Source organism: Oncorhynchus mykiss, chromosome 25 (genome assembly GCF_057628025.1).
Source record: "Oncorhynchus mykiss isolate SJ-2025 chromosome 25, ASM5762802v1, whole genome shotgun sequence".
NCBI classification, from domain to species: domain Eukaryota; kingdom Metazoa; phylum Chordata; class Actinopteri; order Salmoniformes; family Salmonidae; genus Oncorhynchus; species Oncorhynchus mykiss.
In genome coordinates, this window is record NC_143046.1 from 78,100,001 (window position 1) to 78,123,425 (window position 23,425).

Consider the following 23,425-nt stretch of genomic DNA (forward strand, 5'->3'; position numbering starts at 1 on the left):
TGCCAGTCTGCAAGGAGCCGCCAGAGCTGCCAGTCTGCAAGGAGCCGCCAGAGCTGCCAGTCTGCATGGAGCAGCCAGAGCCGCCAGTCAGCATGGAGCAGTCAAGGCCGCCAGTCAGCATGGAGCAGCCAGAGCAGCCAGTCAGCATGGAGCAGCCAGAGCTGCCAGTCAGCATGGAGCAGCCAGTCAGCATGGAGCAGCCAGAACTGCCAGTCAGCCAGACTCTTCCAGATCTGCCAGTCAGCCAGACTCTTCCAGATCTGCCAGTCAGCCAGACTCTTCCAGATCTGCCAGTCAGACAGACTCTTCCAGATCTGCCAGTCAGCCAGGGGCTGCCAGTCAGCCAGGGGCCGCCAGTCAGCCAGGAGCAGCCGCCCCTCTGTCCCGAGCAGCCGCCCCTCTGTCCCGAGCTGCCGCCCCTCTGTCCCGAGCTGCCGCCCCTCTGTCCCGAGCTGCCGCCCCTCTGTCCATTGAGAAGAGTTGCCATGGTGAGGAGGCCACGGAAGAGGACAAGGTGGGGGAAGACTAAGGTGAAGTGGGGGCCACGTCCAGCACCAGAGCCGCCACCGCGGACAGATGCCCACCCAGACCCTCCCCTATAGGTTCAGGTTTTGCGGCCGGAGTCCGCACCTGGGGGGGGGGGGGGGGGGGAGTACTGTCACACCCTGACCATAGTTTACTTTGTATGTTTCTATGTTTTGGTTGGTCAGGGTGTGAGCTGAGTGGGCATTCAATGTTTCATTGTCTAGTTTGTCTATTTCTATGTCTGGCCTGATATGGTTCTCAATCAGAGGCAGGTGTTAGTCATTGTCTCTGATTGGGATCCATATTTAGGTAGCCTGGGTTTCACTGTGTGTTTGTGGGTGATTGTTCCTGTCTCTGTGTTTTCACCAGATAGGGCTGTTTCGGTTTTCGTTACGTTCATTACGTTCTTTGTTTTGTAGTGTTTGTATCGATTCGTGTTTTACGTTTGTTTATTAAACATGGATCGCAGTCTACACGCCGCATTTTGGTCCGACTCTCCTTTGCCTACAGAGAACCGTGACAGTTTGCTTCCATCTGGTTCTTAGTTCTACCCCGGCTCTATAATACCTGCTGTCTGACCTGTGGAGAGTGGCGTAGACAGCTCTTAGAGGTAATGATAGACACTTAACCAACACCAACCTACCCTGTCTAGTACAAAAGAGCCCTGAACGGCATGTTAATGCCAGAAAATGGTCCACTATGCTAAGGCTGAAAAGTTAGCGAGATCAGGGGAAGAAAAAGTGCAGAGTGACCTTACTATCCATGTAACGGTCATCACTTGCCCAGAGAGAGGTTAAATGCTAATCTACTTTTACATAGTCCTTTCTCCACTGGCTCCACCACTCAACCCGTCACCCTGGAGTGGCTGACCCCCCCCCCCCCCCATCTCCCTTCTCTCCTCCTGCCCCCCCTTCTTCCTTTCTCCTCCTGGCCTTCCCTTCTCTCCTCCTGGTCTTCCCTTCTCTCCTCCTGGCATCCCCTCCCTCCCTCTCTCCTCCCGGTACCTCCCCCATCTCCCCCATCTCCCTCTCTCCTCCTGCCCCCCCCCCTTCTTCCTCTCTCCTCCTGGTACCCCCCCCCCCTCCCCCTTCTCTCCTCCTGCCCCCCTTCTTCCTCTCTCCTCCTGGCCTTCCCTTCTCCTCCTGGCACCCCCCCCACCCCCAGTCACCACTGCCTGCAGTGCAATTAATGTCATGGCTGATGGCAGTGGTGATGTTAAACTAACTGACTCCTGTCCTGTCTGTCTGACTCCCCAGTTTAAGCACATTTATTCCATTATTCATTAAAGCTGCAGAATGGAACATAGGGCTGAATTACTGTCAAATGAAGAAATCAGGTGGAAATGGCTTGGCTGTCCAGAGAGCCACTGAGACACAGGGTTCTAGATACTGAAGGTACGGTTTACTTTGTGTGTGTGTTCTGGCAATCCCCTTTAATTATTTAATTGTTCATCTTGGGGGATAAACAGTTCTTTATGCTGTAGGACTGCAGTGTTTCTGGTTGTTCTTTTCACTATTATCATCTCACTCTAGCTGCGTACATTTGGAAATTGCTTGTTGTGAACAGGCTACTTCAATGTAGTTGCATTTCATTTTGTGACTTATTGCCAGCTGTATCTCATAGCTGAGTCAGCTGTGAATGAACATGCCCCTCTGTCTCAGTGGTGTGTGTGTGCGTGAGCTTATGTGTGCTTTGGTGTGTGCGTGAGAGAGAGAGAGAGACAGAGAGAACGAAATACTGTCCCACTGACTTAAATCTACTGTACCCTCTGTATTGCAATCCAATGAGTCTAATCACTTCCATTCACCACACAATGTCTGTGTTCTATTCAGAGGCTCGCTGAGGTTTCCCATGTCAGGTTGGTTGGCTTGGAGTACAGAGGGCTCCTCCAGTTCTCATTTGTCTGCTGTTGTGTCCGCTAGGCTATACACTCGTCCTGTGGCCAACATTTACAGTGTTGGTTTTCTGAGTGTAGGAGAGGGAAAAAATTCATAAAGGAAAGGAAATAAATGGATTTCATTAATTATAGATAAAACAAAGGGATTAAAACCATTGTGGGTTTTTTTCCTGCTCCGTTTTTCCTTTTCTTTTCAGCATGACTGTTGGGAGGCCCTGGGTCTGACTCGCTTCTGTGGCTGACCAAGGCCAGCCAAGACAGGGAGCGGGAGAGAGAGAGGGAGAGAGAGAGACAGTGAGGGAGAGGGTGAGAGAGGGAGGGAGAGAGAGAGGGAGAGAGAGGGAGAGAGAGAGAGACAGAGAGGGAGACATTACAAATGTCATATTATATATATACAGTGTTTTAACAATGTACAAATGGTTAAATGACACAAGATAAAATAAATAAGCATAAACATGGGTTGTATTTACAATGGTGTTTGTTCTTCACTGGTTGCCCTTTTCTTGTGGCAACAGGTCACAAATATTGCTGATGGCACACTGTGGAAATCTGAGGGAAATATGTCTCTCTAATATATATACATGTACATTGGGCAGGAGGTTAGGGAAGTGCAGCTCAGTTTCCACCTCATTTTGTGGGCAGTGAGCTCATAGCCTGTCTTCTCTTGAGAGCCATGTCTGCCTACGGCGGCCTTTCTCAATAGCAAGGCTATGCTCACTGAGTCTGTACATAGTCAAAGCTTTCCTTAATTTTGGGTCAGTCACAGTGGTCAGGTATTCTGCCGCTGTGTACTCTCTGTGTAGGGCCAAATAGCATTCTAGTTTGCTCTGTTTTTTTGTTAATTCTTTCCAATGTGTCAAGTAATTATCTTTTTGTTTTCTCATGATTTGGTTGGGTCTAATTGTGCTGCTGTCCTGGGGCTCTGTAGGGTGTGTTTGTGTTTGGGAACAGAGCCCCAGGACCAGCTTGCTTAGGGGACTCTTCTCTAGGTTCGTCTCTCTGTAGGTGATGGCTTTGTTATGGAAGGTTTGGGAATCACTTCCTTTTAGGTGGTTGTAGAATTTAACGGCTCTTTTCTCGATTTTGATAATTAGTGGGTATCGGCCTAATTCTGCTCTGCATGCATTATTTGGTGTTCTACGTTGTACACAGAGGATATTTTTGCAGAATTCTGCGTGTAGAGTCTCAATTTGGTGTTTGTCCCATTTTGTGAAGTCTTAGTTGGTGAGCGGACCCCAGACCTCACAACCATAAAGGGCAATGGGCTCTATGACTGATTCAAGTATTTTTAGCCAAATCCTAATTGGTATGTTGAAATTTATGTTCCTTTTGATGGCATAGAATGCCCTTCTTGCCTTGTCTCTCAGATCATTCACAGCTTTGTAGAAGTTGTGGCGCTGATGTTTAGGCCAAGGTATGTGTAGTTTTTTGTGTGCTTTAGGGCAATGGTGTCTAGATGGAATCTTTGTATTTGTGGTCCTGGTGACTGGACCTTTTTTGGAACACCATTATTTTGGTATTACTGAGATTTACTGTCAGGGCCCAGGTCTGACAGAATCTGTGCATAAGATCTAGGTGCTGCTGTAGGCCCTCCTTGGTTGGTGACAGAAGCACCAGATCATCAGCAAACAGCAGACATTTGACTTTGGATTCTAGTAGAGTGAGGCCGGGTGCTGCAGACTTTTCTAGTGCCCTCACCAATTTGTTGATATATATGTTGAAGAGGGTGGGGCTTAAGCTGCATCCCTGTCTCACCCCACGACCCTGTGTGAAGAAATGTGTCTGTTTTTTGCCAATTTTAACCGCACACTTGTTGTTTGTGTACATGGATTTTATAATGTCGTATGTTTTACCCCCAACACCACTTTCCATCAGTTTGTATAGCAGACCCTCATGCCAAATTGAGTCTAAGGCTTTTTTGAAATCAACAAAGCATGAGAAGACTTTGCCTTTGTTTTGGTTTGTTTGGTTGTCAATTAGAGTGTGCATGGTGAATACATGGTCTGTTGTACGGTAATTTGGTAAAAAGCCAATTTGACATTTGCTCAGTACATTGTTTTCATTGAGGAAATGTACGAGTCTGCTGTTAATGATAATGCAGAGGATTTTCCCAAGGTTACTGTTGATGCATATTCCACGGTAGTTATTGGGGTCAAATTTGTCTCCACTTTTGTGGATTGGGGTGATCAGTCCTTGGTTCCAAATATTGGGGAAGATGCCAGAGCCAAGGATGATGTTAAAGAGTTTTAGTATAGCCAATTGGAATTTGTTGTCTGTATATTTGATCATTTCATTGATACCATCAACACCACAGGCCTTTTTTGGGTTGGAGGGTTTTTATTTTGTCCTGTAACTCATTCAATGTAATTGGAGAATCCAGTGGGTTCTGGTAGTCTTTAATAGTTGATTCTAAGATCTGTATTTGATCATGTATATATTTTTGCTCTTTATTCTTTGTAATAGAGCCAAAAAGATTGGAGAAGTTGTTTACCCATACATCTCCATTTTGGATAGATAATTCTTCGTGTTGTTGTTTGTTTAGTGTTTTCCAATTTTCCCAGAAGTGGTTAGAGTCTATGGATTCTTCAATTACATTGAGCTGATTTCTGACATGCTGTTCCTTCTTATTCTGTAGTGTATTTCTGTATTGTTTTAGTGATTCACCATAGTGAAGGCGTAGACTCAGGTTTTCTGGGTCTCTATGTTTTTGGTTGGACAGGTTTCTCAATTTCTTTCTTAGATTTTTGCATTCTTCATCAAACCATTTGTCATTGTTGTTAATTTTCTTCGGTTTTCTATTTGAGATTTTTAGATTTGATAGGGAAGCTGAGAGGTCAAATATACTGTTGAGATTTTCTACTGCCAAGTTTACACCTTCACTATTACAGTGGAACGTTTTACCCAGGAAATTGTCTAAAAGGGATTGAATTTGTTGTTGCCTAATTGTTTTTTGGTAGGTTTCCAAACTGCATTCCTTCCATCTATAGCATTTCTTAATGTTACTCAGTTCCTTTGGCTTTGATGCCTCATGATTGAGTATTGCTCTGTTTAAGTAGACTGTGATTGTGCTGTGGTCTGATAGGGGTGTCAGTGGGCTGACACTGAACGCTCTGAGAGACTCTGGGTTGAGGTCAGTGATAAAGTAGTCTACGGTACTACTGCCAAGAGATGAGCTGTATGTGTACCTACCATAGGAGTCCCCTCGAAGCCTACCATTGACTATGTACATACCCAGCGTGCGACAGAGCTGCAGGAGTTGTGACCCGTTTTTGTTGGTTATGTTGTCATAGTTGTGCCTAGGGGGGCATATGTGGGAGGGAATGATATCACCTCCAGGCAGGTGTTTTTCCCCCTGTGTGCTGAGGATGTCACGTTCTTGTCCGGTTCTGGCATTTAGGTCGCCACAGACTAGAACATGTCCCTGGGCCTGGAAATGATTGATTTTCCCCTCCAGGATGGAGAAGCTGTCTTCATTAAAGTATGGGGATTCTAGTGGGGGGATACATGTAGCACACAGGAGGACATTTTTCTCTGTTAGGATAATTTCCTTTTGAATTTCTAGCCAAATGTAGAATGTTCCTGTTTTGATTAATTTAATGGAGTGAGTTTGGTCTGCTCTATACCAAATTAGCATACCCCCTGAGTCCCTTCCCTGTTTCACACCTGGTAGTTTGGTGGATGGGACTACCAGCTCTCTGTAACCTAGAGGGCAACCAGTGGGTCCGTCTCCTCTATACCAGGTTTCTTGCAGGATGACTGTATTACCGATTTCTTTGGTGAAGTCCGGGTTCCTGCTCTTTAGGCCAAAGGCAGATGATCTCAGGCCTTGGATTTTCCAGGATGAAATAGTGAAGGCTTTTTGTTCCATAGAGTGTCCAATGTTGTTGGTCGTGGTTTGGCCTCAGGCCAGTAAGTGTGAGCAGAGCCTGCTGAGCATCTGGTACATGCCATTGGCTTGGGCGAGTGTGAGTGTGAGAGTGGGGGTTGGGACTGTTTGCCCGCTCACTACCTGGGCGTATGTGTGGCTTCCATGTTGAGGCCCTCTTTGCGGGGGTGGGGTGCATGGGGTGGGCAGGAGTGGCATAGGTCTGATCTGAGGGGGCCTAAATGGGGTGTGGGCATGGTTGACGTGGGGGGGTGTTGATTGGTTGGGGTGGGGGTGTGGATGTGTCTGGGGGTGCTGTGGTCTGGATATAATTCCTCTTGGCGTGGGGCCTCTATGTGTAGGTCCAGGGGGGGGGTCCTGCAGGTCTGGGAGGGTGTCTCGCTGGTCTGGGTGGAGTGTATATTATTCTGTTGCTCCTGTGTGAAGTGTTGGGGATACTTTTGAGAGCGATGTCCTTTAGGGTTCGGGCAAAGGTGGGCACTGCTGCCTTGTAGAGGTGGACCTGGTCATAGAGGCTGTTCAAGTCCAGGGTGGAGTGGTGGGCCAGGAAAACATTTGGTTTTGAAGCACAGTCATGGGAAATACTTGCGTTTACCCGCTGTATTGTGGCAGGGTGGAAGTCTTTTCGTGGTAGCAGGGTGGAGATTACCACTTGTGCGTTGGGGAAAGTAGAAGAAGCCTTTTCAATCACTCCCTTCAGTGCTGTGGCCACCCTTTCCTGCTGTGCTCTCAGGTCGTTTGTGCCTGTGTGTATTATTATGTAGCTAGGTGAGCCTAGTTGGTCCTCAGACAGAAGGTTGAGGGCTCGCTGGGTGTTTGGACACCAGAGTTTAGACACACTGTGTTTGGGAAAAAGTTTTTTTTCTTCTATATATTTCCCATTTGAGTCCATAAGTAGTACAATCTGTGTCTTGTGTTTGTCCTCAGTGGGTGTGGGGGGGTTGTCAGAAGGGCTATCAGGGTGGCTGACAGGGGGGGTGCTCAGGGGGGGTGAGAGCCACTGGGCTTGGGGTTCTTCAGTTGTCTGTTCTGCTGTGATGTCGACTCTATGGTCAGGGTCTGGTGTGGACTGTTCTGCTGTGGTGTCGAGACATTTGTCGGGTGCTGAGGTGGGCTGTTCTGCTGGCTTCTCTGTTGGGGTGGCCACCTCTCTAGTGGGTTGTTCTCTGTCACACGCCGTCCCCCTCAACCTCTCCTCCGTCCCCCTCCCCCTCTCCTCCATCCCCCTCAACCTCTCCTCCACCAGCAGTCTGATCCTCTCCTCTAGTGCTCTGTTCTTCTCCTGATCCTGCTCTTTCTCCTGTTGAAGTTGTCTCACCAGTGTCCAGAGTGCAGATATGTCTCTCTCCACCTCCAGCATTCCGGGTCTGGTTAAGGGGGTGTTGTTGTGCTGGACTGTTGTCTGGGTCTGTGCTGACTGAAGTGTAATCACCTGCTGTTCCAGCTCCACCTGCCTTACCTCCAGCTGGGTGAATTTGTCCTTCATTTCAATGAGGGAGTGGTAATCTGTGCTGGGAGGTTGACTCTCCGCTGGGGGTTGCTCGTCTGTGGGGTTACATAATGAAGACGTCTGGTCTGACCCACTCGGGGTGGGGGTATCTTTATCAAGGGAGAGCTTCTCCTGCTGGGCTAATTCTTTAATTTGGTGAAAGTCCAGCTGAAACTGTTTGGAGTTACCCTGTACAAGTACTGTTCCGGACTTATAGAGGTTTATATTAGCTGACTCAAAGTCCTCGTTGTCAAGTATTCTGAGTTTCCACCCCTCGTTAACCCCCCCTCTCTTAACAAAAGGGGTAGTGTGCTAATATAGCACTGTGCCATGCCAGGGGATGGTTTGTGTGGAAGATAAGGTTGCTGATGTATCCATTTTTGTAATAGTCAGCAAAAAGTGTCTCTTGATTTTCCAAAAGGAGCTTCATTTTGTAATCTTTTCTTGCTTTATCATTCTTTACATGCACAGGGTACTGTATTTTAATTACCTCTGAACAGCGGGAGGGAGCTTCTAAGGCCTCTCCATTTGGTTGGGGTAGACTGTGTGACTCTCCTGCCATTGTTGGGCTAATGGGCTTTGACACCTCTCACTTGACACATCAGTGCTAGTTGAAGCTGTATCAAACTTGGCAGAATTATGTTAGAATACAGTCCTTATAAAGTAATGTTGTGTATTTTTCTTCTTGGCTTTTGGAAATAAAATATAGTTTCAGACTAAACATTACTCACTCAGTTCCAGGTTGGATGGTGTTTTCAGGTTTCTGTTGTTTTCCAGAGAATTTGCTGTATCGAGTAATAATCCTTGGTTGTTGTGAACCTTCCAGGTGATTCCGTAATTCCGTCCAAAATCAGGTTGTAGGTTTTAAGTTTTGATTTGAAGTGGGGATTATGTTGTAGAGGGTATAATCCAGTATGTGTTCCTGACAAAAAATCCAAGTTTATCTAACTCCTAATCTATATTTTTTAAAGAAAATGCTGAAAAATGCAGGAGCTCATCTGATCGTGACTTCTGCTCTGCTGTCTCTCTCTCTCTCTCTCTCTCTCTCTCTCTCTCTCTCTCTCTCTCTCTCTCTCTCTCTCTCTCTCTCTCTCTCTCTCTCTCTTTGCACATCATCTTGGACAAGCTAAGATGGCAGCCAAGGAAGCTTAGCAGTTTAGAGGCACCTTGTTCAAACCTTCCCTCTGAACACAGTCGTGCCAGCCTCTTCCAGAGGAGCGTAGTTCCAGAACAGTATCTGGGCAGGCCTGTGTTGTGTCATTGTGGGGATGAGACCGAGGGATTTACCAGAACAATGCAGTATAAGTGCTGCTGAACAGAGGGGCTTGTGCCACCGATCTCTAAGCAGCCAAACACACATTGTGAATGCACGTTGAACGCTGTCCCAACCTATTCTCAAGGTAGTGACATGCCATTGTTGCCGTTTCCATGTTTTTTCCAGGCATGCATGTATTCTTCACTGCTGTCTGTGTGCTAGTGAATGTGGGCATTCCATCCTCTATTATGTGTACAGTGTTTGCAAACATTTGTGAACGTGTGTGTGTGAATGTGTGTGTGAACTTGTGAAAGCGTGTGTGTGAACGTGTGTGTGTGTGTGAGTGTGCGTTTGTCAACGTGTGAATGAGTGTGTGTGTGAACTTGTGTGTGTGAACGTGTGTGTGTGTGTGAATGTGTATGTGTGAACGTGTGTGTGTGAACATGTGTGTGAGTGTGTGTGAATGTGTGTGTGTGTGAATGTGTGTGTGAACGTGTGTGTTTGAACGTGTGTTTGAATGTGTGTGTGGGTGAATGTGTCTGTGTGAAACTGTGTGTGTGTGTGTGTGTGTGTGTGTGTGCGTGTGTGTGTGTGTGAACGTTTGTGAATGTGTGTGTGAACGTGTGTGTGTGAACGTGTGTTTGTGTGTGTGAACGCGTGTGTGTGTATGTGTGTGTAAACGTGTGTCTGTGTGTAAACGTGTGTCTGTGTGTAAACGTGTGTGTGTGTGTGTGTGTATGAACGTGTGTGTGTGTGTGAACGTGTGTGTGTGTGTGAACGTGTGTGTGTGAATTTGTTTGTGTGTGTGAACGTGTGTGTGTGAACGTGTGTGTGTGTGTGCTTGTGTGTGAACGTTTGTGTGCGTGTGTGTGTTTGTGTAAGTATGTGTGTGAATGCGTGTGTGTGTGAACGTCTGTGAGTGTGAGTATGAACATGAGTGTGTGAACGTGTAAACATGTGTGTGTGTGTGTGAAAGCGTGCGTGTTAATGTGTGTGTGTGTGTGTGTGTGTGAACGTGTGTGTGTGTAAACATGTGTGTGTTTGTGTGAACGTGTGTGTGTCTCGGTGAACGTGTGTGTGTTTGTGTGTGAACATGTGTGTGTGTGTGGGAAAACGTGTGTGTGTTAATGTGTGTGTGAACGTGTGTGTGAACGTCTGTGTGTATGTGAACGTCTGTGTGTGTGTGCGTCAATTAGTGACTGTCAATTAGTGACTGCAGGACTGTAGCCCAATGCAAATACCTGAATGAGTATTACAACAGTTTTAAATCTCGACTGGAAATACGATGCGATTGTGTCGATGAATTGTGTTATTGTGGAAGATTTTTTTTTATCCTTCTCATGTTCAATGTTTTAAATGTTTAAATGTTTGCGGTTCATTGTATCATTGCGTTTATAGTCTAATATAAGCCATTGATAGGGTGTTAGCATTGACTAATGCTTGTCTGATACAGCTTGGTTAGATTGTTGTATGTGTGATGTGTAGTTGTAATAGTGTACTAATGTAGTTGTCATTCACACTGAAGCCTTGTCAGAACACACAACCCGCCCAGATCACATTGTCATATTCCACATGATTCTCCATTGTTCTTTTCTACCTTTTGATTCCTGCCTTTATGCCGTTTCACAATCACTACAACATAGTGATAAAAGATAGTGGTCCCAGATGGCAGCCTATCCCCTATAAAGTGCACCTCCTTTGACAAGGGCCCTATGGGCAATGGTCCAAAGGCACTAAAAAGGAAATAAGGTTCCATTTCAAGTCAAATCTAATTGTATTTGTTACATGCCGAATACAACAGGTGTAGAACGTAAAGTGAAATGATTACGTACGAGCCCTTAACCAACAATGTAGTTCAAGAAAAATGGTAAATCTGTAAAATGATATAGAATCAGCTTGAGCCCCTCTGTCGAAGATACTTGGACATTCTTTTTTTATATTTTCAGTGGTATTGTCTACAAACACGCCCCCATAAAGAAAATTAGAATTAAAAACAGGTTCAGCCCCTGGTTCGACCGTGATCTTGCAGAGTTACTCCACCTCAAGAATTTCATTTGGCGAAAGGCTTGGCACACGCATATTCAGGCTGACTGGCTATCTTTCAGGTAAATGAGAAATAATTGCACTCAGGATATCCGGAAGGCCAAAGTTAGTTACTTTAAGGAGCAGTTCTCTCTCTGTGGGTCTAACCCCAAGAAGTTCTTGAAAACGGTTAAAGACCTGGATAATAAACCCTCCTCCTCACAGCTGCCTATGTCCCTTAATGTTGATGATGTGGAAGCACATGGCTGAGCTCTTAAATCATCACTTCATTAAGTCAGGATTCCTATTTGACTCAGCCATGCCTACTTGCCCGTCCAACATTCCCTTATCTCCCACAACGTCTACTGCGATTATCGCCGATCCATCTTCCTCTTTTTCCCCTGCCCCGCTACAAAGTTTCACCCTGGAGGCAGTCACTGAGTCCAAGGTGCTAAAGGAGCTCCTTAAACTTGACCCTGAAAAATACATCTGGTTGAGACCCTTTCTTATTTAAGGTTGCTACCCTTATCATCGCCAAGCCTATATCCAACCTTTTTAACCTGTCTCTCTTTTCTGGGGAGGTTCCCATTGCTTAGAAGGCAGCCACGGTTTGTCCATCATTTAAAGGGGGATATCATTCGGGTCCTTAAAGTTTCTTAACCTGTTGAGTGTAGGGGGCAGTATTTTGATGTTTGGATGAAAAACGTCCCCAAATTAAACTGCCTATTTCTCAGGCCCAGAAGCTATAATATGCATATAATTAGGATTAGGATAGAAAACACTCTAAAGTTTCCAAAACTGTCAAAATATTGTCTGTGAGTATAACAGAAGTGATATTGCAGGCGAAAACCTGAGGACAATCCAACGCGGAAGTGATATTTTTCTTGAAAGCTCTCTGTTCCATTGCATGCCCTCGCTCTATTTAAAGGGATATCAACCAGATTCATTTTCCTATGGCTTCCCCATGGTGTGAACAGTCTTTAGACATAGTTTCAGGCTTTTATTTAAATGAGCGAGAAAGATCACATCATTGGATGGCTGGGTGCCAGCAGCGTTTTGCATGCACAACAGCTTGATCGCGTCATTGGATGGCGTCATTGGATGGCTGGATGGCTGGGTGCCAGCAGCGTTTTGCATGCGCAACAGCTTGGAGCAGACATTTTCTCTCTCTCTCTCCTATTGAAGAAGCTACAGTCCCGGTTGAAATATTATCGATTATATATTGTAAAAACAACCTGAGGATTGATTATAAAAAACCTTTGACATGTCTCTACAAACTTTACGGATACTATTTGGAATTTTTGTCTTCCTGGTCGTGACCGCTCGAGCCTGTGGATTTCTGAACATAACGTGCCAACCAAATGGAGGTATTTTGGATATAAAAATCATCTTTATGGAACAAAAGGAACATTTATTGTATAACTGGGAGTATCGTGAGTGCAAACATCTGAAGATCATCAAAGGTGAGCGATTTAATTTATTGCTTTTCTGACTTTCGTGACCAATCTACTTGGCCAGTGTGCTGCTATTTTCATTGACTTGGCCAAAGCTTTTGATACAGTAGACCACTCCATTCTTGTGATCGGCTAAGGAGTACTGGTGTCTCTGAGGGGTTTTTGGCCTGGTTTGCTAACTGTCTCCCTCGAAGTGCAGTGTATAAAGTCCGAAAATATGTTGTCTCAGCCACTGCCTGTCACCAAGGGAGTACTCCAAGGCTCGATCCTAAGCCCCACACTCTTCTCAATTTACATCAACAACATAGCTCAGGCAGTAGGAAGCTCTCTCATCCATTTATATGCAGATTTTACAGTCTTATACTCAGCTGGCCCCTCCTGGGATTTTGTGTTAAATGCTCTACATCAAAGCTTTATTTGTGTCCAACAAGCTTTCTCTACCCTTAACCCTGTTCTGAACACACCCGAAACAAAGGTAATGCTGTTTGGTAAGAAGAATGCCCCTCCTCCCACAGGTGTTATTACATCCTCTGAGGGTTTAGAGCTTGAAGTAGTCACCTCATACAAGTACTTGGGAGTATGGCTAGACAGTTCACTGTCCTTCTCTCAGCACATATCAAAGCTGCAGGATTAAGTTAAATCTAGACTTGGTTTCCTATATTGTAATCACCCCAAGTTCACCCCAGCTGCCAAATGAACCCTGATTCAGATGACCAGCCTACCCATGCTAGATTACGAAGACTTAATTTATAGATCGGCAGCTAAGGGTGCTCTCGAGTAGCTAAATGTTCTTTACCATTCGGCCATCAGATTTGCCACCAATGCTCCTTACGGGACACATCCCTGCACTCTGGTCATCTGGTCATCTGGTCATCGCTATATAACTGTCGCAAGACCCACTGGTTGATGCGTATTTATAAAACCCTCTTAGGCCCCTCTCCCCCATCTGAGCTATCTACTGCAGCCCTCATCCTCCACATACAACACCAGTTCTGCCAGTCACATTCTGTTACCCTCTCTTGGGTAGGGGGCATTATTTTGACGTCCGGATGAAAAGCGTGCTGAAAGTAAACTGCCTGTACCTCAGGCCCAGAAGCTAGGATATGCACATAATAGAAAACCCTCTAAAGTTTATAAAACTGTTGAAATGATGTCTGTGAGTATAACAGAACTGATATGGCAGGCGAAACCCCGAGGACAAACCACCCCTCCCAAAAAATAATTCAGCCTATCACAATTTTCAATGGCAACCACTTTTATTATAAGGCCAAGTCGTCCTAGATTGCAGTTCCTAGGGCTTCCACTAGATGTTTTTAGAAAGAGTTTCAGGCTGGTTTTTGGAAAAATGAGCCAGAAATTGTATTTTTTCTTGGTGGCTCCCATTTTGGCTGTAATGTTTCCAAGCGAGTGGAAGAGAGCGCGTTCCTTGATATTTTTCTCCAGTAAAGACAATAACAATTCTCCGTCTTAAATTGTATCATTTATTTACGTATTAGGGTACCTAAGGTTTGATTTTAAACGTTGTTTGACTTGTTTGGAAACGTTTGGGATTCATTTTGTATTAATTTTGATGATGGAAAACTGGGTGGATTATTGACTGAAGCGCACCAGCTAAACATACTTTTTATGGATATAAAGAAGGACATTATTGAACAAACGTGTGTGTGTGTGTCTCTGTGTGTGTGTGTGTGTGTGTTTCTCTGTGTGTGTGTGTATGTGTGTGTCTGTGTGTTTCTCTATATGTATCTGTGAACGTGTGTTTGTGTGTTTGTGTATGTGTGTGTGTCTCTCTCTGTGTGTGTATGTAGGTGTGTCTGTGGGTGTGTCTGTGTGTGTGTGTATGTGTGTTTCTGTGAGAAAGAGTGTGTGTGTGTGTGTCTGTGAGAGAAAGGAGAGTGTGTGTGTGTGTGTCTGCGAGAGAGAGAGCGAGTGTGTGTATGTGTGAGAGAGGGAGAGTGTGTGTGAGAGTGTGTGTGTGTGCGTGAGAGAGAAAGAGTGTGTGTGAGAGTGTGTGTGTGTGCGTGAGAGAGAAAGAATGTGTGTGAGAGAGTGTGTGTGAGAGAGAGAGAGAGAGAGTGTGTGTGTGTGTGTGTGTGTGTGTGTGTGTGTGTGTGTGTGTGAAAGAGAGAGAGAGAGAGAGAGAGAGTTTGGTTGAGATAGACCTACACTATATATACAGTGGATTCGGCAATTTCAGCCACACCGTGTATAAAATCGAGCACACAGCCATGCAATTTCCATAGACATACATTTGCAATAGAATGGCCAGTACTGAAGAGCTTGTGACTTTTAACATGGCACCGTTATAGGATGCCACCTTTCCAACGAGTCAGTTTGTCAGTTTTCTGCCCTGCTAGAGCTGCCCCTGTAAACTAAATGCTGTTATTGTGAAGTGTAAACGTCAAGGAGCAACAACGGCTAGGCCGCGAAGTGGTGGGCCATACAACATCACAGAACGGGAACGCCGAGTGCTGAAGCTCGTGGTGTGTAAAAATCACCTTTCCTCAGATGCAACACTCACTACCGAGTTCCAAACTGACTCTGGAAGCAACTTCAGCACAATAACTGTTTGTCGGGAGCTTCATGAAACCGGCATTCATTTCCGAGCAGCCGCACACAAGCTGAAGATCAACATATGCCTCAGCTGGAGTGGTGTAAAAATGCTAAACACCTTTTTTGCCCGTTTAAGGCTCTCCTTTTCCGTGAATGATGTGAGTAAGACATTTAAGTGTTAACCCTCACAAGGCTGCCAGCCCAGACAGCATCCCTAGCCGCGTCCTCAGATCATGCGCATACCAGCTGGCTGGAGTGTTTACGGACACATTCAATCTCTCCCTAATCCAGTCTGCTGTCCCCACTTGCTTCAATATTTCCACAATTGTTCCTGTACCCAAGAAAGCAAAGGTAACTGAACTAAATTAAGTGCTTGAGAGGCTAGTTAAGGATCACATCACCTCTACCTTACCTGACACCCTAGACCCACTTCAATTTGCTTACCGCCCTAATAGATCCACTGTTGATTGCACTGCACACTGCCCTATCTCATCTGGACAAAAGGTAAACCCATATAAGAATGCTGGTCATTGACTATAGCTCAGCATTCAACACCATAGTACCCTCCAAGCTCATCTTTAAGCTCGGGGCCCTGGGTCTGACCCTAGTCCTGGTCTGAACCTGGTCTGTGCAACTTGGGCCTGGACTTCCTGACGGGCCGCCCCAGGTGGTGAAGGTAAGGAACAACACCTCCACTTCGCTGAACCTCAACACAGGGGCCCCACAAGGGTGTGTGCTCAGCCCCCTCCTGTACTCCCTGTTCACCCTTGACTGCGTGGCCACGCACGCCTCCAACTTAATCATCAAGTTTGCAGACTGATTACCAACAATGACGAGACAGCCTACAGGGAGGAAGTGAGGGCCCTGGGAGAGTGGTGCCTGGAAGATAGCCTCTCGCTCAACGTCAACAAAACAAAGGAGCTGATTGTGGACTTCAGGAAACAGCAGAGGGAGCACGCCCCTATCCACATCAATAGGACTGCATCGGAGAAGGTGGAAAGCTTCAAGTTTCTCTGCATACACATCACTGACAATCTGAAATTGTCCACCCACACAGACAGTGTGGTGAAGAAGGCGCAACAGCGCCTCTTCAACGTAAGGAGGCTCACAAACTTCTACAGATGCATAATTGAGAGCATCCTGACAGAAAGTATCACCGTCTGGTACAGCAACGGCACTGCTTGCAACAGCAGTGCTCTCCAGAGGGTGGTGTGGTCTGCCCAACACATTACTGGCGGCAAACTACCTGCCATCAAGGACACCTACAGCATCTGATGTCATAGGAAGAACAAAAAGATTATCAAGGACTTCAACCACTCGAGCCAATGCTTTCTTCACTCTGCTATCATTCAGAAGGCGCGGTCAGTACAGGTTCACTGTTAAATGCTACTGCATTGTTGGAGCTAGGAACACAAGCATTTTGGCTACAGCCGCAATAACATCTGCTAAATATGTTTATGTGACCAATACAATTTGATTTGATTTGAGTTGAACGCTCGCCGCCATTAGACTCTGGAGCAGTGAAAACACTTTCTCTGCAGTAATTAACCACAATTTACCATCTGGCAGTCTGATGGACGAATATGGGTTTGGTAGATGCCAGGAGAACGCTACCTACCTGAATGCATAGTGCCAACTGTAAAGTTTGATGGAGGATGAATAATGGTCTGGGGCTGTTTTTCATGGTTTGGGTTAGGCTCCTTAGTTCGAGTGAAGGGAAATCTTAACGCAACAGCATACAATGATATTCTAGATAATTATGTGCTTCCAACTTTGTGGCAACAGTTTGGGGAAGGCCTTTTCTTGTTCAGCATGACAATGTGTGCAAAGCGAGATCCATACAGAAATGGTTTGTCGAGATTGGTGTGGATGAACTTGACTGGCCTGCACAGAGCCCTGACCTCAACCCCATAGAACACCTTTGGGATGAATTGGAATGGCGACCTTAAGCCAGGCCTAATCGCCCAACGTCAGTGCCCGACCTAATTAATGCTCTTGTGGTTAAGTGGAAGCAAGTCTCCGCAGCAATATTCCAACATTTAGCAGAAAGCCTTCCCAGAAGAGTGGAGGCTGTTATAGCAGCAAAGGTGGGTGCCAACTCCATATAATGCCCATGATTTTGGAATGAGATGTAGATAAGCAGGTGTCCACATACTTTTGGTCATATTTGGTCACATTTTTGGTATATTTTCTGCACTGCCATATTGTCACGTCAGTGTTTTGAGGAAGTGTGGAGACAGGGTTCAGAGAGGGTTGAAAGAGGGTCAGAGTGAGAGTTCATTCCAAACTAATGAGTCAGTGATTGAGAGACCCTTCCAAACTAATGAGTTAGTGAGTAAGAGTCTGACCAAGGTTGACGTGGGTTGTCTTTTAGATAAGGCAGATGTGGAGCAGGGAACACGTTCACATCTTCACATCTTCACAACTTATGACGTTGATGGATATAATATCTCTCTCTCTCTCTTTCTGTCTTTCTCGCTCTATCTCTCTCTGTCACACACACCCACAAACGCGCGCGCGCGCACACACACACACACACACACACACACACACACACACACACACACACACACACACACACACACACACACAAAGTGGCCTGAGGAAGTGGAGCAGGGTGAGGTGTCTCCTGCGCTCTTCTTTCTCTCTCTCTCTCTCCTTCTACCTCTGTCCCTCTCCTCTGCTGTGTGGCTACATAACCATCTGGCCAGGCAAAAGATTAGTTTAATAAAGGGGAAATTTCCCCCTGCATAATTTAGTGGGAATGGCTGGACATTTATGCTACAGTGGTACGTCCTCTAAATGCATGCCACGTCGGAGGCCTGGGAATCTGTGTGCTTTTGTAATGTACAGTGACATATCTGCTCTACAGGGAATAAACATATCCTTGTTTAACCTTCTCCCCATCTCTCTCTCTCTCTCTCTGTCGCTCTCTCTCTCTCTATTTCTATGTATTTCCTCTGTCGCGCTCTCTCTCACTTTCTCTCTCTCTCTTTCTTTTTCTCTCCTCTCTGTCTGTTTCTCTCTCACTATCTCCCCATCTCTCTCCTTCTCTCTCTCTCCTCTCCTCCTCCACATTGCATAATACTTCTCATCTGCTATTTAATCCTTTCATATTGTAGCATGGTCTTTTGCCAATGGTTTGAGGGCCTGTTCTGTTCTGCTGGAGAGTGTAGCAGTGATAAGATAAGTGTGGTTGTACCTATAATAACAACAGCCCTGTGCTGTTGCTGCCGGGGCCGTAGGTAGCTGGCTATAGATGTGTCTACATTACAAATGGCACCCTATTCCCTTTATAGTGCACAACTTTTCAATGGCAGTGCACTATATAGGGAGAAGATGTAAAAAGTCCAAGAAACATCCTGAATTAAAGGTTAATGGGATTCTAATTCAAGACTGATTTCATGTCCACCACCTTAGACCTCCTGAAATGACATACTCAAATCTAACTGCCTGTAGCTCAGGACCAGAACAAGGATATGCATATTCTTGGTACCATTTGAAAGGAAACACTTTGAAGTTTGTGGAAATGTGAAAGGAATGTAGGATAATATAACACAATAGATCTGGTAAAAGATATTACAAAGAATGAACCAACCGTTCTATTGTATTTTTTTATACCATCATCTTTGAAATGCAAGAGACTGGCCATAACATATTTTTCCATCCCAGGTGCAATATACATATTTTGACAACTAGATGGCAGCAGAGTATGTGCAAAGTTTTAGACTGATCCAATGAACCATTTAATTTATGTTCAAAATGTTGTATCAAGACTGCCCAAATATGCCTAATTTGTTTAATAATAACGTTTCATGTTCAAAACTGTGCACTCTCCTCAAACAATAGCATGGTATTATTTCACTGTAATAGCTACTGCAAACTGGATAGTGCAGTTAGATGAACATGAATTTAAGCTTTCTGCCAATATAAGATTTGTCTATGTCCTGGGAAATGTTCTTGTTACTTACAACCTCATGCTAATCGCATTAGTCTACGTTAGCTCAACCGTCCCGTGGAAGGGACACCGACAATGTTTTTATTGACTCTGTCATCAAACTGGCTCAAAGATTTTCAACCAAGACCACAGTTCTCACTCCCATAGATAATAGTAAACCAATATTCAGAATTCCTGAAATGTCAGCATCAGTTCTGGACAGTAATGTTACCTTCTTCAGGAGCTCTTGAATAAAGGATGTATTTGTCTGGACTAAGTTTTCTCTGATTGCCCCTGTTGTACATCTAGTTAGTCTGTCCATCAAATATGGTTTTGTCTGATTTTAAAACAAGCATCACTGCTGCAATGATACCTGTTTTAAAATCTGGTGAACCAACACTGGTGGAAAATGTCTGAGCTACAGTATAAGCATTCTTCCAGTGCTATCAAAAGTAGCTGAAAGATGGGTAGTTGATCATCTGACTGATCACCTCATTCAGGGCAACTCCACCCATCAAATGCAATTTGGGTTCACAACTAACCATTCTACTCAAACAGCCAATTGTTATTTTCTGGAGTGCATTAAATCTAAACTGGATGTAGGTGGTCTTTTTAGATCTTAAAAAGGCCTTTGATACTGTGAATGATGAGGTCCAGCTATCCATAATATCCACCCTTAATGTGTCCACTGAAGTTATTAGTTGGATGTATTCCTATCTGACAAACAAAAGTCAAAAGTTTTGTTTGGGGGACACTCAGTCGAACTCTCTTTACTATAACATTGGGGTCCCACAAGGGTCAATATTAGGCACTACACACTGCCCTATCCCATCTGGACAAAAGGTATACCTTCATAAGAATGCTGTTCATTGACTATAGCTCAGCATTCAACACCTTAGCACCCTCCAAGCTTATCTTTAAGCTCGGGTCCTGGGTCTGAACCCAGCCCTGTGCAACTTGGTCCTGGACTTCCTGACGGGTCGCCCACAGGTAGTGAAGGTAGGAAACAACACCTCCACTTCGCTGATCCTCAACACAGGGGCCCCACAAGGGTGTGAGCTCAGCCCCCTCCTGTACTCCCTGTTTACGCACGCCTCCAACTCAATCATCAAGTTTGCAGACGAAGCAATAGTAGTAGGCCTGATTACCAACAATGACGAGACAGCCTACAGGGAGGAAGTGAGGGCCCTGGGAGAGTGGTGCCTGGAAAATAGCCTCTCATTCCACATCAACAAAACAAAGGAGCTGATCGTGGAGTTCAGGAAACAACAGAGGGAGCATGCCCCCATCCACATCGATAGGACAGTGTGGTGAAGAAGGCGCAACAGCGCCTCTTCAACGTAAGGAGGCTCACAAACTTTTACAGATGCATAATTGAGAGCATCCTGACGGAAAGTATCACCATCTGGTACAGCAACTGCACTGCTTGCAACAGCAGTGCTCTCCAGAGGGTGGTGCGGTCTGCCCAACACATTACTGGCGGCAAACTACCGGCCCTATAGGACACCTATAGGACACCTTTTTCAAATGGGTGGTAATTTAGAATGCATAAGATACTGTATTTACAATAGCATAGCTTCTCCCTTTATTCCTCAGTCTTCCCGCTCTTTCACTCAAACCCCCTCCCCCTTTTCATTGTGTAACCAGCCGCTATATCGGCTCCGTTCACCAGGTCCATCAATGTATTATTCATTCTGTGTATATGTAATTCTGTGTGATTAGTTAGGTATTTAGTAAATAAATACATTTGATATTGCTGATTCAACTTGTTAGCCAGGGTTCGTGAAGATAACCAAGAATTTACAACTTTCAGATTAGACTGAATAAAGTGAGGATTAAATATTGACTGCTACTGACATAAAAGATTACCAGGTCTTTAAGAGTTTATTCGGAAGATAACAGCTCTATAAACAGTATTTCGTGGTGCCCCGACTTTCTAGTTAATTATTTACCTGAGTAGCTTAATTAGATAATATGAATTACATTGAAATTATTTTATATTTCAATGCCTGCCAATTCCTGCATGTCATATCTCCTAATTCAGCATAGCCAAAGACACGACAAAGGACATCAACCACTCGAGCCAATGCCTGTTCACTCTCATATCATCCAGAAGGAGCGGTCAGTACAGGTGCATCAAAGCTGGGACCGAGAGAATGAAAAACAGCTTCCTTCTCAAGGCCATCAGAATGTTAAATTGCCATCACTGGCCGGCTTCCACACGCTTATGCAACCCTGCACTTTAGAGGCTGCTGCCCTATAGACATAGATTATATACATAACATTGAGGTCCCACAAGAGTCAATATAAGGCCCCCTTCTGTTTACCATCTATATAAATTATCTCCCACTTGCTTGCCCACAAGTTAACATGCTTGTAAGCTCTGTATGTACACTTAAAACATAATGAACCAGTTGTTAACAAGTTAAAAGAAGCTATGGTACATATTTCTAAATGAATGATTAATTCTTGCCTGCATTTAAATATTGACTAGACTGTTTGTATGTTTGTATGTACTTCTCTAAGAAATCCATTGATTCTTCCCAACCAGCTGAAAGTTGTGTCTAACTTCAGGTATCTCGGCGTCATTTTGAACTCCAATTTGACATCTAAGAAACATGTGAAGAGGACAAAGGAAAGGACTAGACTGTAAACCTTTGTTGGACTATGGGCTGCAACCTAAATCACAGAGAATAGGCTTAATCTTTTCACACAGACCTCAAAAATCTGCATCCGACCCCTTTGCTTTCACCTCCCCTCACCTCCCCCTCCCCCTCCCCACACCCACCTAACCACCCTCCATCCTAACTGCTCTCCCCTCCCCTCCCCCTCAACCACACCCACCTAACCACCCTCCATCCTAACTCCCCTCCCCTCCCCACTCCCACCTAACCACCCTCCATCCTAACTGCTCTCCACTATCCTCCCCAACCCAACCCAACCCCACCCCACCTAACCACCCTCTATCCTAATTTCTCTCCCCTCCCCAACCCAACCCCACCCAACCGGCACATTCTTACAGCACCCTACACCCCCATCCACCCTCCATCCTCCATCCTCCTCACACATCTCACATCCCCTTTTATTGGGATTTATTGAGGTTTTTATCACTGTTCAATAAAAAGAGGGGAATATCTCCCCCCTATTCTGCCACCCCATTTACGGTGGAGAATTGGCGCAATTTCCGATCTCTCCACTTTTATTTCCTTACAATGACATTAGCATGTCATTATATAGGAACGGCTTTTAGCGGGAATTTTATCCCGGCGTGTCACACAGAATTCCGAGGACCTTTCAGTTGGGAGTCGTGGAGGAGGGACAGGAAGAGACAAAGGCCACCAGCTGCACCCACTTGTCCCCTCTCTCTCTCTCTCTCTCTCTCTCTCTCTCTCTCTCTCTCTCTCTCTCTCTCTCTCTCTCTCTCTCTCTCTCTCTCTCTCTCTCTCTCTCTCTCTCTCTCTCTCTCTCTATATATATATATATATATATATATATATATATATATATATATATACGTATATATATATATATCTGTGTTTGTGTCTATGACGTTCCTAGCGTTCGGGAAAACGTTCCGGCGCCCTTCCTCCCATACAACACGACAAGGAGCAGGATATTGGGATCATGGCGTCTGATTAGGGGTTGTTTGGAGAGAGATCGCAGTCACTCATAGCCTAGTTTACCATTATGCCCCCTCATCTATAACCACTGTTCACTTTGTCTGTTTCTGTGGTTCAAATGGTGGAGAAGTCAACAATGCATGTGATTGAGGTTATTCAATAATTAGAAACAGTGCTTGTTCAATGTCAGCCAGGAGGAGTTATTGAGTTGGGATTGCTGTGGCTGTGGATTACAGTACAGCTGGGTAGGCAATGTGATTCAGATCCCGCGGCAGGACTCTATTTGTCAGATGATGTGAAAGTCACACCTGAAGCTGGAACTGATGGTGGGGAAGGTGTGCTGTAAATAGCCAAGGATTCACTTTGCTTGTTTAGAGACCCAAGCAAGCACGCACGCCGGGCGGACTGGGACAAAAATTCATGCTAAGTCGGAGGCCTCTCTGTTTTCTTCTTTTCTCCATTGCATTTGACTGCAGCAGAAGCAGCTGTCTGTGCTGCTATGCCAGCGTTTCCCAAACTCAGTCCTGGGGACTCCAAGGGGTGCACATTTTGTTTTTTGCTCTAGCACAGCACAGCTGATTGAAAATAATGAACTCATTATCAAGCTTGGATTATTTTAATCAGCTGTGTAGTGCTAGGGGAAAAACCAAAATGTATACCCCTTGGGGTCCCTAGGACCGAGTTTGGGAAACGCTGTGCTAAGCCAAGCATCACTGGGACCAGAAGACCAGGGGACCTGTGCTGGGCCCAGCAATCTCCTAGGGTAACTCTTTGTTTTAAGGGTCCA